This window comes from Uranotaenia lowii, chromosome 3 (genome assembly GCF_029784155.1).
Source record: "Uranotaenia lowii strain MFRU-FL chromosome 3, ASM2978415v1, whole genome shotgun sequence".
Lineage (NCBI taxonomy): Eukaryota > Metazoa > Arthropoda > Insecta > Diptera > Culicidae > Uranotaenia > Uranotaenia lowii.
Genome location: NC_073693.1, coordinates 353261670 through 353275553, shown reverse-complemented (window position 1 = coordinate 353275553; position 13884 = coordinate 353261670). Strand labels below are relative to the sequence as shown.

General features: G+C 32.4%; 1 protein-coding gene across 2 annotated transcripts in view; it reads right to left on the bottom strand.

The window, feature by feature from the left end:
• The window catches only part of LOC129755179 (FERM, ARHGEF and pleckstrin domain-containing protein 1-like), a 161337-nt gene that overhangs the window by 71022 nt on the left and 76431 nt on the right, over window positions 1-13884 (bottom strand). The window lies entirely within an intron of this gene.

The following is a 13884-nucleotide window of genomic DNA, read 5'->3' as shown; positions in this document are numbered from 1 at the left end:
CCTTACGACCATTCGGCCCAACGACCATTCGGCCCAACGACCTTTCGGCCTAGCATCCATTCGCCCTTACAACCGTTTGGCCCGACGCCCATTCGGCCTAACGATCTTTCGGCCTAGCATCCATTCGGCCTTACGAACATTCGGCCTTACGACCTTGCGACCATTCGGCCTAATGACCATTCGACCTAATGACCATTCTACCTAATGACCATTTGGCTTAGTGACCTTTCGGCCTAAAGACCATTGGGCGACACATTCGCCACAGTAAATTGGATCGCTTTTTATTTTCACCACGACGTTCGTTGGGTCAATTGATTCGCAAATGATTGACTAACACAATCACCAAACGATTGCAATCGCAATTGCATCGGCGAATGTTTCCGTTAAAGGTTTAAGCCACATCATTATTTCGGCTCTCTGGCCAAATTACCACCCACCGTACCTACTCGGAGAGCCAACAAACACGTTTTGCTGGACGTGCTGCTTGTGGTTCTAGAAATTCAGGAATGATTTTACGTTTATAACTTTCATATTTTTGTGAAACCTCATAGCGTGAATTGTTGCATCTCACTAGAATGTAGAATAAATTTGCTTTCCAATGAATATACTTATGACTGGTCCAAACAAATTAAAAGCACTGAAAAAAAGTCCTCCAACCTGACGGAGGACCACAAAAACAGATGAACTTTCAATTTGTAAAAAAAATCGCGCAAAGTAGTCAACTTTGAAAAATTCCAGTAAATTCAATTTTTGTCGCATCAAAAATCTAAAGACAACAAAATGTCAGAATTAGAATAAATTTTGTAGTCATATTTTTTCAAAAACTCTACCATCTCTCAAACAGTTTTTACTAGCAATCGAATGAAAAGTAGGTTTTTCAGACCACTTTTTTGAACTTTTTGTGGCCCTTTCTTAAAAAAAAAATTAAAAAACCATTTCTTGGCTTCATGATGGAGACATTAACTTCAGCTTTCATATGCATAAGGCAAAAAATGTTTTGGACGTGTAATATATGAACTACAGCAGCTTTCCTGAGGTATGATTTTTCGGATTTTTTTTCTTTCATGCTGAATAACGAGAAAACTAGTACTTTTAGCTATGTATATATAATGTTCTGAACATATTTCACTGACATTCCAAGATTTCTATTGATATCAGATTTTTATGAAATTAATTACAATTCAAACGACTTAGATAGATTTTACTTTTGGAGTGTCAAATTGACACTCTAAGTCGGAAAAGGGAGTTTTTTTTTGTCAAGGCTTCCAGGGTTCGTCCATAAAAAAAATAAAGATGCAATATTGAAGAACTTTTGAATTCATTTAGGGTCCCGAAGAAATTTTTGTTTTTTTAAGCTTTTGAAAAATGTTACAAGCCTTAAACTTGGAATAGTGTCAAAATGACACTCTAATGCGGATGAGGGTTAAGTACATCCTTCGTGATTTTTGAATGGAACAAATCTAACTAGAAACAAGTTTTGACATTAACTTAACACAATAAGGACCGCGGAAAAATCTAATCCAAGAAATACCGAAATTCGACATCCTATAACTCAGAAATTAAAGGACCAAATTCTACAAAATTAGCTTCTTTGAGTTACAGCAAGTATTGTGTTCAATTTTGTCGAAAAAAGTTTAGTAATAAAATATAGTACATTTGAGTTTTGCTTCGAAGTGCAACAAATTTGGGGCGAGCGAAAAAAAACGAGACTTGATTTATGTATACAGATCAAGATGATACATTTATCCTAAAAGCTTATTTCCTAGTGCTCGAAAATTATTAAATTTTCATAACTTAAAAAAAACTTGAATTTTTGGAATATATTTCGGTGTTATTGAAGAGAAGTTTACTTTAAGTCTAAGGAACAACAGACGTGTTTCGAATTAACAATCTTTTCTTTGTAATTTGTGCTTTCTGGCGTACTTTTTACTCGGGTGCTTGTTATGCCCTAATCTCCCTTACAATAAAAAAAAATGTGAATCTTAGTGAGTTCTTCATAATCACTAGCGATTTTTCGTTTTGAGATTCCGAATTTAAGTGAGTTTTTCATGGTCACTAGCGATTTTTCGTTTTGAGATTCCGAAGTTTTTCTCGGTTTTCCAGGTTGAAAATGATGATTTTTTTCCGGGGGTTTCCTTTTTTAAATATAAAAACATTAAATTAAAATATAAAAACATAGTGGATAAAAAAAATAAATGTAAAGCTTAACCATTTTTAACAAGTCTTTCTCAAAACTTCTTGACCGATTCAAAATCATGACTAGTACTTCATCGTATTTTAACAAGTAGTTATTTCACAGCCAATTGACAGGTTTCCGCAAAATGTTGGGACGTATCCATAGAAAATTGAATCTATTCATGGTTTTGCGACACATATTTAACAATTTTGCAAAACGAGTTCGTCCGACTTGATCTTAACATTCTAACGGTCTTGAGATTCTTTTGAGTAGGTACGGAAATTTAAAAAAAAATCAAACTTGTATAGAAATATTTATGTGAAAAATCCATCGAAATATAATATTAAATCAGCTTGTCAATTCTGTCAACTTTTCAAAATCTGTGTTATTGAGAAAAATAAAATTTGACTTTCAGCGATCTTAACCCAAAAATTCTGTGATGATTTTCTGTGATTCTATTCCCTTTAATTTCATTGAAAATTCAGGATAAACTGGGTCCTTTTGACATTTTAGTTGGAAAAAATCAATCAACAGTACCAATCTTATCATATTTTTCTAATTCAAAGCAAGAAATTTACATTTTATTTTGGCAAAATTTAATTTTGGAAATCCATTTAAAATTGAAAAATTCTGTGAAATCTGTGAACATTTCAAAATTCTGTGTTCTGTGACACAGATTCTGTGATGAAAGTTAGCTCAAAATTCTTTGAAATTACAGATTTTTCTGTGATCTCGACAACCTTGATTGCAATGGGAATTTGTCTTACAAAATTTAAAAAAAAATTGATTTCAGGAGAAATAAGGTTACTTTTTAAGTGCAGATTTGAGTGATTTTTAAGCATATTTTACTTAAATTTATATTCATCTAATACAAAAAGTGAAATGCTTAGAAATATGGTAGGAAATAAATCTTTGAATTAAAAATTTGTGCAAATTTGATAGGATCTTAAAATTTGGTTTTTATGTCTAGTACAAAAACTCATGATCTTTTAAGGGATTAATTAAGCCAGAATTTTCGTCAGCAAATTAAACGTTTGTAAACTTTCAAAAGAGTTCGACGAGTTCTTGAAGAAATCCAAGCAATCGGCAAGAAAAAAAACCTTCGACGCCAGTGCGTCTGACTGACACTCTTATTTTTCTACATGGAAATGTTTTGCCATTTCGCAAACTTGAAAATCACAAAAATTTCTTCCTCTTCAGCACTGAATCAAAAAAGTTAGTTTGAATCTATAATTCAAATCGAACAACATTCCTTCCCAGATCTAAATGAGCATCTTCTTCTCTTGATGACACTTGTGTCAACAAAAATGCACGGATTGAAATCGATTTCAATTGCCGGTTTCAGCACACCAAGAATTTACGTTATTTTTAAGTAAATTATCCACAAAAATGACTAACTTCGAAAAAAAAATCTCAATAAAGGAAAACAAAAATGTAACTCCAGGACAACCGAAGAAAAATGCGGACGCGGAAAAAAACGACCGTACTCGAGTAAGGCCAACTTTGCTTTTCCTTATCTTAGAAACTTTCTTCTGCCGACAAAACATCGTTAACCTACAGAAAAATGACCAATTTGGACAGTAAAAGGATAATTTGTAACCTATTTAATCATTTTGAAGTGATCTTGATACAACCGGATTTTATTTGAAATCCTAATCTGGATTTTGAATCGCAATTGCATTGGCATTTTAGAATTTTGCTGATTGAGTTTTCATATGAATTCTGAGTTTTAAAATTGAATTTGACATCTGAATTCAAAGTCTGCATTATAAAATTTGAAAACAATGCCACGCAATTTGAAAAAATAAACCTCAAATTTAAAATACGCGCTTGAAATTAATTCTGAACAAAAAATCTCAACTCAAAATCAGATCTTAGTCTCAAAATATATATCTTAGTCAAATTGAAAAAAAAAACAGATAGCAGGGAACGGAAATGGAAAATCTGAAATTACAACTCACAAACGTACGTTTGAAGTTAGTTTTGTAATCTAGAATTATAATATTTCTCAGAGTGTAACTCATGAAATAAAAATCAAAAATTTAAAATCAGAAATCAGATGGTAGATTTATCATGATTTGATTGTTATGTCTTCAATGCCATCATTTTAACTGAGAAAAAATCGAAAAACCTACAGAAATAAATGTTGCTCATCAACGCTAATGGCATAATAATGGCAAACACGCAAACCTAAAGTCTGGGCTCTATTCTACCTGTGTTTTGTGAGTTGAATCTTGAATCTCAACAACACATACACGTCGCCATATCGAAAATTTAGACGAAAAAACAGCATCACCAACTAGTTCTTCTAGTCCAAGTCTAGTCTGTTGAAGTCTGTTTTTTTTGTCTCGTCGAATAGAAAATCAGTTAATCACGCGATCTGACGCGAACTCACCAAACTGGTTTTGTTTTCGTTTTTTTTTTTTTTGCTTTCAAGCTCTTTGTTATATTTTTTTCCGTTGGTTGTTCATCTCAAATTCGAAAAAAAAACCTTAGCTAAATCATATTTCAGCTTGTCTCTGGAAAAAGGGTATTACCATATGCAAAACGCATTATTTGTTATTCGTCCTAAAGACTTCAGCGAGTTTTTGAAATAAAAAAAAATAGTCAGAAACAGGCGCCACTGCGAAAAAAAAACATCACACACTAATTTTGGCTCGGTGAATACGTGAAAGTAAATTTTGGATGACCCAGTTCCGATCGTTCGGTTGTTTGTTTTTGAATTCAATTACTAGCCATAACTGTCAACCGAAAGCGGAAACATTAATTAAACTGAGCTGTTAATCGTTTATCTTTTCCCGGTTCGATCAAGATATAAATTTATGTATCGATTTGGTTGTTCCCGTCTGCTGTAGAAAGCTTCTTTTTTAAATTAATTTTGCTAGTATGGATTGGGTTTATGCTTCGATTTTTTTTGTTGAGGTCGAAATTATAAGAGTTTTCAACGCCCAGTAGCTGAAATAATGAGACGCACATTATTTCAACTTTTGTTTACTATTATTAGGTTGAAAAAAAATTTGAAAATTTTACAGCGACTCTAATCGATCACAACGAAACCATCAAAAACACAAAATCCTATACTGCGACTCGGTCGAGTCAAATCAATCCGGTTCCGATAAGCGTGTTCGGCAACATATGATATCATTTTCCAAAGATATCGTTCGGGCAGCTAACAGCCAATATGTCAATATTGGTTCATCCTAAGACGACCACAGCTGACACTCGTGGAAGGTATTTCAATTTCTTGAGAACATAAAACCACTCGAAAGATTTCGTTCGTTAAGGTCCCTGTTCTTAAAATTGTCTCGATTTCAAAATTTCAAGATTTATTTTTTTCATGAGATATTAAAATACAGTGTTTTTCACAAAAAAAACTTCAATTTTTTTTTATTTCTATCGTCTTTCGAAAATAGGTAAATACGACGCTATTTGAACATTGATTGGAATTTTTATCTTCGCTTGTACAGAACATTTATCCGCAGTTCTTGGAACCAATAACCCAACAGAGATTCAGATAGTTCAGTTCAGAATGCATAAGTGTAATGGGCTGGATTGGAGCAAAGAACCAGGACAAACTATTCCCAAACGTTAAACATGGGCTGGGAAAACGATGAAATGGGTGTCGAACAAGATCTGAGTACAATCGAACCGTGCCTAAGTCGGTCAATTCGAATGAATCAATTACAAGATGTGGGTGAGTTTGAAGTACCGGGTACACCGAACAAACTAACAAACTATGTTCCCTTCAATTTAGGCCTAAGTACTTTGAAAATGGGAATACGCCTACCGCCGGAGTCTTGACGATGGAATTCAACGGTAAAGGCAATTGAGTGGAGCATGTGTGGGCATCTCATCTCGATGCCAACATCGGAGAATCGATAATGAATGCTTTTCTTGGCACAATTTCGTTTTTGTTGATACGATGGAGTAAATTGTTATGCTGCGTCAAATTTAGACTAATTTTTCATAATGTCATGTACAGTAGACTGAGTCAATTTAGGGTCATTTTTGAATTTCTCAAACTCTGGGGTTTCAAAAGGTTCGTATTGTTCCAAAACTTATTCATGATTTTTTGAGGAATTTTTAAGTAACGTTTACATGAGTAAATTTGAACTTTTAGGTTTGTATGGGAAAATTGAATATTTTGTACTGAAAAATCAACATAATTATTTGTTTCTTCTGTGGAACCGGGCCAGCTGATGATTTTTGTGCCAATTTATAAATATTCTTGGGACAATTTTCCGCTGAATAACTTTTTCGGAGACTGTAATTTCGTATCTTATTAGGAGAAAAGTTATTAGCTGTTTAACAGGGGTATGTCTTTTCGCATTGATAAACTATAAATTTAATTGACATCACTGCTCGAGCCTCGCGAAGTATTGCATGAAAAGTTGTCATTAAATACCTCGCTAGGCCCCCTGCAGTGATGTCAATTGAATTTATTGTTTATCAATGCGAAAAGACATATCCCCATTCAACACCAAATAACTTTTTTTGTTTAATAAAATACAAAGTTACGTTTTTCGACAAAGGTGTTCAGCGGAAAATTTCCTTTAGGAATTTTATAAATTGGCACAAAAATCATCAGCTGATTCGGTTGCACGGAAGAAACAAAAATTATGTTGATTTTTCAGTACAAAATATTCAATTTTCCCATGCAAACCTATAAGTTTAAATTTTCTCATGTAAACGTTACTTAAATTGTACAAAAAAATCATGGATGAGTTTTGGACTAAGACAAAGCTTTGAGGGGTTTGAGAAATTCAAAATTGACCCCAAATCGACTCAGTCTAATGTACAGTAAGCGAACCACAAATAGTTTTACTATGTTTTTTTCTTGTTAAAATATGAATGATTGAAAATCAACAAAAATTTGTTTTAAACTGTTCGATGGAAATTAAATTATAAGTTTACTTTTTTTTTGGGTGAAGCAATTGGCGTTGAGGACCAAAATATAAAAAAAAAAAAGTGCGAAATAATAATAATATCACTTCTGTCTTTCTACATAAATCATGATCATTTGTTAAAATTCACTGTAATAATTAATAATAATGCTCTACGAACTATCAGCATTTTCAGGTGTTTCCCAATATTCCAAAAATTGTAAAGAAACTTTAAAGTAACTTTTATCTTGCACCAAAGAATTTGACATTTGAACTCTATAACTTTATAAATCTGCTTAATTTCTTCATGAACATGTCGTGAAATGATTAAACAAATTTCTAGGTAAATTTTGATTTTAAAAAAAACATATATGTTTGTATATGTTTATAACTCAAAAATGCATAAAACATCGTGTTCCGATGTAATTTCGAAAAAAAAAATCCGAAAAATTAGAATGTTTCAAAGTTGCTTTAAACAATGAATCACAAATTGCTCCAAACGACATGTAAATGTCGTTTAAAAGGCATTTTAAACATGTTTTTTCACTAGGGTGGTGCTGAAATTTTTAAAAAGATTCGTTTCAAGAATAATTGAGATACCGAATGAAAAAAAAAACGTAAAAAAGAAGAACGCCGCAGAAATGACAAATGATTTTTTTAATTTAAATTCAAAATTAAAAAATTAAAGAAAACATGACAATTACAAATTACATCGAGTACACAAAACGAAAAATTTGTCAATTTATTGTTTATTTTGTCGTTTTTTTGTTTATTTTGTCTTTTTTTTATTCATTTTTTTTTTGTTTATTTTGCCTTTTTTGTAAATTTTACATTTTTCTGTACTTCGGACAAAATTTCATTTTGTTTTGTACAGTTCAGCGTAATTTGCCATTTAATTTTTTTTAATTTCATAACCCTCCATTGAAAAATTGTGTTTAAAATTATGTTTCGAACATTCTAATAGCTAACATGTCGTTTGAATCGATTAATTTTATAAAACCAATCTGAAACATTCAATATAGAGCCACTAGTTTCCCGAAAAACGTCTCAGAAAGTCGATTTTTGACAAGACATTTTTTTCGAGATAACACCTAATCTTAACGTTTCAAACATTTTAGGTCATTAGGCATCAAAATTAAAATTGATGAATGTTGATTTATTGCCGCGATGTATTGTTGTTGAATTTAATCGACGAGTTTTACAAACGTGTTTTACCAGTTGTCCAGACATTTCGAGCCTATGTGGTTTATCTATAGTTGGGGACAAGACTGCCCTTGCACGAGTGTGAGAATCTGTTTTTTCAATGGTTTGATTGCTACGTCACAAACGTTCATAAGCGTCTCGACGTTGAATTCGCCGTTCATCGACGACATACAACTTTTCATGTTAAATATTTAAAAAATCACAATCAAAGCACCCTTTTATTTCCGCTTTTTCTTCCTGAGGCCTAGTACGGTGTCGCTATGAGTTCTAAATAATAAACATCTTTATTTGCGTCCCAAACATTTATCCTAGTATGTTTCTATGGCTACATTTGGACGCCAAATACTTGAATCCGTGATGGCGTCGCGTTATGTCACAATCGTTCATAAACAACTGTATGGATAACGAACTAATACTAAAGTTTTTGGTTGTCCCCACCTATAGATTAACAACATAGATTTCGAGCTACTTTGGCATTCGCTCCTCTTCAGTAGACGCCAAAATATATTTTTATTTACAAATTAATACTATAATTACAATTTTTGTTTTAAGCTTACAAATTACTGGCTTTCGTCTATACCATTTTGTTCTGGCTCAGTTTGTTTGTTTTGCGTTTACATTTGTGTGTCAGTGTCTGTGTTAGTTTGGAAATGACAGAGTCGTATACTGTTTTAAAATTACATGAATCTCGAGACATTAACATTGACATTGTTGTTCCCTCTTAGTTTTTTGTAAAAAGTTTCTATAGATATTCTTGCGCTATATCCTGCTAAAATTATGGTGTTTTCAAAATCGAAAAAAAGATCAGTTACTAAGCTGTGTTGTGCTAAACCAGTGCTTATAAGTTTCGTTGATACATTTGTTTGATGTTGTTTGATTCGTTTTTCTAATAACTGGCTAGTTTCATCAGCGTATGATTTTTTACACATCCACATTTTATTTCGTAGACCACATTAATGCTTCTATTTTTTGGAATTTTATCTTTTGTTTTCGTGAAAATTACTTTTTTTTTAATTTTGTCTGATGGCTGGAAAGCAACAATCATATCAAATTACCTCAGATATCTGGCCAGTTTTTCTCATAACACAATAGGGAATGTGTTCTTTTTTCGATAATATTAGAGATATATTTTAGTGTCCGTGTCCACTGAAGAGGAGCGCCAGAGTAGCTCGAAACGTCTGGACACCTGATAAAAAAACGTTTTAATTTGTAAAACTCACCGAAAAAACGTCGATAAAAATCAACAACAAAATAAAAATTTAAAATTTTTGCAATTCATTTTGGTTTGCGTTTCTAATCCAAGAATCTTTTCTGATTTCTTAGTTCGAACTTTGATTTCGATTCTTAATATTCGAAATATTAATTAAAGTATAATTTTAATTGGATTAACTGATTATCCCTCTTATTTGACGTTTCCAATGCAGTTCCGAAAAAAGACTAGCTTCAGAATCTTATTCTGAAACAGGTATCTCAAACCTTGCATTGAATTCTGAATGGGATTTCTTGTTGAATTAAGTGTATAGTATACGCATTAGCCAAACTGCGATCTTCGGATTTCTTCCTTTTTTAAATTTATGCACGGGTTCGTAATGCTAAAAAAATCTTATGAAAATCTATATATATAAAAATGAATTTCTGTCTGTCTGTCTGTCTGGCTGTCTGTTTCCTATAGACTCGAAAACTACTGAACCGATTTGCGTGAAACCTGGTAGATAGGGGTATTGAAGGCCGGGGAAGGTTCCTATAATGGTTTGGGACCCCTCCTTATCCCTGGAAGGGGGGAGGGAGTCTCTCATGTAAAAGTAATAAGCCTTCAAATCTCGAGAACTGATTAAGGAAATCAAACCAAACTTGGCATGGGTGGGTACTTGGGTACGAGGAATATTACTAAGAATATTTGGTACCCCTCCCTCCTTCATGTGGGGAGATAGTAAGGGGAGAGGGGGCCCTCCTTAAAAATTTTTACATAACAGGAGAACTAATCAAGCTATTGGAACAAAATTTGGCATGGGAGGGTAGTGGAATACGAGAAAAGGTTTTATGGTTATTTCAGACCCCTCATCCTTCCGTTGGAGGTACAGGAAGGAGAAGGGGGCCTTTAACTCCTTTTTCATTGCATAACTTGAAAACAATTCGAGCAAACGAATCCAAATTTAGCTAGGAAGGGTATTTGGGTACGATAAACAGTTCTGTTAATATTTGGAACTCCTCCCTTCTTCCAGTGAGGAGATAGAAAAGGAGGAGGGGGCTCCTATATAGTTTTCAGCATAACTCTAAAAATAATCAAGCAAATGGAACCAAATTTGGCGTGGGAAAGTATTTGATCACGAGAAATGTTTGTATGATATTTTGAGAACCCTCCGTTGTTGAAACCGGGAGATCTTAAGGGAGGAGGGTGCTCACATACAATTTTTACATTTTACATAAGCACAAGGAATGATTCTGTGCATATTTGTAACTACTGCCTCCTTCCAGTTGCGTGATGGAAAGGACAGAGGGGGGCTCCTTTACAATATATCGCATAACTCGAGAACTAATCGAGCAAATGAAAAAAAAAACTTTGGCATGGGAGAGCATTTGGATACATAAAATGATTATTTGCTTATTTGAGACTTCTTTTTTCTTCAATTGGGGATACAGTTAGAGAAGACGGAAGCTCACCCATAAACCAAGAACTTATGTAACAAATGGAACCAATATGACACGAGAACAATCATACAATCGAGCAAATGGAATAGAATTGGGCATTGGGCATTTGAATACACGGAATGTTTGATCTTGATCCCCTCCTTCCAGGTAGGAAAAGGGGCTTCGATACAAATTTTAAAGTATAACTCGACAACTAATAAAGCCAAACGAAACCAAATTTTGCATGAGAGGGTATTTGAGCACAAGAAATGTTTTTTTTTTTCGGTGGTTTAGCACCCTTTCATCCAATTAGTGTAACAATAAGAAAGAGGAAGAGGAAAGAGAGTCACTCATACATTTTTTTAAAGATAACTAATCGAGAAAATGGAACCAAATTTGCATGGGAGCATATTTGTGCATGGGAAATATTTCTTCGGTGGTTTGAGACCCCCTTCTCTTGCCAGAGTGGGGAGAGGGCCACTCATTCTATTGAATAGCTCGCGAATTTATCAATAATGGAGCCATATAAGACATGTGATCGTATTTGTATACTAGGGTCTCCTAACATCAGAAAAACACTGATGTTAGGAGACCCCTCCTTTCTTCCATTAGAGGTATGGAGGTATGGGGGATGGGGTCACTCTCACAATTTGTATAATAATTCGAGAACGAATAGGTAAAATAATGCGATGTTATTGTCACAAAATGTTACAAATTTTTTTTCTAGTATAGTTTGAACTCTCTCCACATTGAAAAGGAACAGCGAAGATTAAGTTTAAGTCTTAAGAAGCAAAGAAATTCTGAGTCATAAAAAAGATTAAAACACAGAAATTTTTTTTAAGATTTCAAAATAAGAAAAAATTGCAATTTCATTTTGAAGACATTTTAATAATTATGAAATTGAATTGAAAATTTTGTGCAACTCAATGAAAAGTTAAATAGCTAGGAACCACATATTTCAATAGTTTTTGGAAGGTGTAGCACAGCACACCGGGTCAGCTAGTATCTTATAAATGTCTTTTTAAACCACCTCAAAACAACTCTATCAGGGCTGGTAGCGGTTTGACAATGAAATAGTAGGGACTTTAGTGACCAAAATTTGAAAAAAAGTGACCAAATAGTGACTTTGAGGACCGAAAAAAGTGACCAAATAGTGACTATGTAGAACGAAAAAATAACTTTGAAGTACAAAAAATGTGACCAGTCGCTAGTGCGATGGACCCTTCGGGGGGGGGTTTTCAAAATTCAAATTTAGATAAAATTAATAACAATACCAAAATAAACAATTGAAAAGGAAAGGGTTTTCTTACACCATTTGTCACTCATGTTCAACACAAAAACTAAAAAAATGACTGATAAACAAAATTTTGGAAACATATTACAATGAATGTTTCAAATTTTCGATAAGTCAAGAAAGTAAGAAATAAATTAGTTTCAAAAGAATTTCTTAGCAAATTTAAAATTAAAAAATATCTGAATTCTAAAATAAATGTCAAATCTTGTACAAAACTTAGCATGAATAGATGTTAGGGAAATGATAATAATTGTTAATTTTTATTCATCTAAATTTGGAATTCTTTTCCTCATTTTTAACTGGAAGTTTAGTGAGAAATTCCGCTGTAATTTTTTAATTTGAACAAAAAATATTTAATCACGATTTAAAATGTAAATTACCGATTACTGAATAAGAAATGAATTTTGAACAGAATTTATTCAATGTTTGATGTTTTAATTTAATTTTATAAAAAGAAGAATATATTTATAATAATTTTAAAAGTGCCAGTTATAGAAGCCAGACATAAAACCTTTAATAAAGTAAAATCCTCCATGTTCAACTACACTGACAAAGAAATGTTAGAAAATGAGTAATTATGTGAATGATAAAAACTGAAAAAAAAAATTAAAAATAATGAGTTCAAGACTTTTGTTATTAACACTGCGTATTAAAATTTATTTTGAAAGTTGCTACTTTGAACAATTTTTCAAACTTTTTAGATTAATTTAAAAATCATGATCGATCCAAAAATATGATTTCATACAAAAAATATTAATAATAAGTTTTTAAAGTTTCAATCGCAGGTTTTTTAAGCTTTGAATTACAAGCTCTGAGTATTTTGTCTCTTTTGATTAAAATATTGGGTCCTGAAAGAACAGAAGGTTGAAATTATGTTTTTTTATTTAAAATTTGGAGTTAAAGGCTTATGGTTAAAGAACACGAAAATTTAGAATTTAAAAACAAGGAAACAATTGTTAAAAATATGTCTTGAAAATTTAAAAAGTTTGATTAAAAAAAAATCCGGCAAGTTGATTATAAAATTGAAAGAAAAACTGTACAATAAAATTCGGTAGATTTATTTTAAAAATTGATAAAACAGTATGGAAATAAAAAAGATTAGTTTTTAAAAACATTTCAGGAAGAGTTTTTTCAATAAACATGTTTCATCATAACCATTTTGGTGCTTATTTTTCAATTATTGATTTGGTAAATAGTGTCCTCGACTAGAAATTTTGTCAAATTCGGCCATTTAGTTTTGGTAATAAAGAGTTTCTTACTAGTAAAATTGATAGATAACTGATTTTTGACATCACAGCAGAAAGTTAAAAAAAAACTTGATTCTATTTAAAGCTCATTAATTCATATAAAACTTTTATTTCTAAAGAATATGTTTTTGATTTGAGTTTTTAAATTATTTTCATTTCAATAACAAACCCACCGTACGAGGAAAGGTGTGCTCTGATATGTCTAATCTCACTCGAAAAGCGGCGCGTCGAACTGCAGCAAGGTTTTAATTTCGACACATTGACCAACCGTATTGACTGTGCTTACATTCTACAACGTGTTAACATGTATGTACCAACGAGAACACTTCGACAACGTCAGTTTCTTTCAATTCCTCACCACCGTACTGCCTATGTCCAAAACCACCCTATTGACAAGTGTTGTGAACTTTTTAATTTAGTGTATAATTTGTTTAATTTTAATATGTGCAAACG